Genomic DNA, 1,995 nt, shown 5'->3' with positions numbered 1-1,995 from the left:
AAGCGCCCACAGTCTAAAGGCATTGCGGAGGACGTGGACATACGTCCACTTGCAATTAAATGATTCAAGGAAACATGCTTTAATGTCATAAAGTTTAGCATTCTCTCTAACCAGGCCCAGTCTAAATTCTTCTCCGCCTCATCCAATTTCTAAAAGAAATGGTTAGGCCGGAAGCGGTTGCCTTTTTGGTTCAGTGATCTTCAGCTGGAAAGAATGGGCCTCATTACAGATCCGGCAGTAACCCTGCTCGTGCTACAGGCAGGTTGCCACCAGACTGGTAAAAGTAACCAGCACCTAGCTTCCCGGTGCCACCGGGACATTATAAGTTGCGGCGGACCGGGAGCTAGGTGCCGGTAAAATGTTGTTCCCCATTCCATGGGAATGGGTACAGGGAAGTGCCGGCACCGTTGTTAATGGTGCTGGTGCTTCCGTGACCGGTCTGCCTATCGTTGCTGCTGTGCCCGGCAGGGTCAGAATCAGGGCCAATATCTACTATAGCAACAAAGGAACGGGCGGAAAATATGTGCCCCGTGCTGTTTTGGTGGATCTTGAGCCAAGAACTATGGACTCTAGGCGGTCAGGGATTTTTGGCTGGATCTTTAGGCCAGATAACTTCGTCTTCGGTCAGAGTGGTGCTGGTAACAACTTGGCAAAGGGACTCAATACAGAAGGTGCTGAACTTGCGTACTCAGTATTGGATGTAGTAAGGGAAGAAGCCGAGAGCTGCGATGATCGTCAAGGATTTCCGCGCACCCACTCTTTGGGAGGTGGTACCGGCTCTGGAATGGGTACCCTTCTAATCAGCAAAATACGTGAGGAGTACCCAAACAGAATAATGAACACTTTCCGTGTGGCGCCATCCCCCAAAGTACCGGACACTGTTGTTGAACCATACAATGCCACACTTTCTGTTCACCAGCTGGTAGACAACACAGACGAAAGCTATTGTATTGATAATGAAACACTGTATGCCATCTGCTTCAGAACCTTGAAGCTTACCACCCCAATTTATGGGGACTTGAACCATTTTGTGTCTGCAACTATGAGTGGCGTTACTAACTGCTTGCGGTTCCCAGGTCAGCAAAATGCTGACTTGCGTAAACTTGCAGTAAACATGGACCCCTTCCCCAGGTTGCAGCTTCTCATGCCAGGCTTTGCACCACTCACAAGTCGTGGTAGCCAACAGTGCCGTGACTTAACTGTTCCTGAGCTCACGCAGCAGATGTTTGATGCTAAAAACATGATGGCCGCGTGTGACCCATGTCATGGACGGTGCTTTACTGTGGCTGCCATGTCCATGAAGGAAGTGGATGAGCAGATGCTTAATGTGGGTAACAAAAACAGCAGCCGTTTTGTTGAAGGGATTCCAAACCATGTCAAAACTGCTGTTTGTGACGTTCCTCGACGTGGGTGGAAAATGTCGGCTACTTTCATTGGTCACAGCTCGGCCATCCAAGAGCTATTCAAACGCATTTCTGAGCAGTTCACGGCTATGTTCGGCCGAAAGGCCTTTTTGCAGTGGTATACAGGGCAGAGTATGGATGAAATGGAGTTCACAGAAGCAGAGGGCCACATGAATGAGCTTGTGTCGGAGTATCAACGATATCAGGATGGTACAGCTGAGGAGAAAGGAGAGTTTGAGGAGGAGGCAGAACAGGAAGTTGCATAAAACTATTATGTCTGTAAATGTGGTTGTGAGAAGTTTATTTGTTAACGAGAACCTGTTTAACTGGATTGTTCGTTTGTTGCCCTTCTCCATGTGTTCTGCCTTCTGTTTCTTTTCAAATGCTGTACAGAACTGCAGCCCAATAAAAAAGGGATTTTTTCATTAAAAAAAATAATGTTTACATCTGTCTCTCAGCCTAATATTCCAAAGGGTCTTAAATAGTATTAACACCCGAGTGGAGTTTTAGATTTAGAATCATGAGTGCCAATCAGGATCAAGACCTTCTGGCATTATTGCACGGGGTTCCATGTGCCTCTCTGGGTGCTTTC

At 47.4% G+C, this 1,995-nt stretch overlaps 1 pseudogene; it reads left to right on the top strand.

Moving 5' to 3' along the window:
• Positions 1–547: 547 nt before the first annotated feature.
• Positions 548–1,669, top strand: LOC138566074 (tubulin beta-4B chain pseudogene; annotated as a pseudogene).
• Positions 1,670–1,995: the final 326 nt, after the last annotated feature.

Source organism: Ambystoma mexicanum, chromosome 2p (genome assembly GCF_040938575.1).
Source record: "Ambystoma mexicanum isolate Mex_15411 chromosome 2p, UKY_AmexF1_1, whole genome shotgun sequence".
NCBI lineage: Eukaryota > Metazoa > Chordata > Amphibia > Caudata > Ambystomatidae > Ambystoma > Ambystoma mexicanum.
The sequence above is the reverse complement of the archived record's forward strand: the minus strand, read 5'-3'. Positions and strand labels throughout refer to the sequence as shown.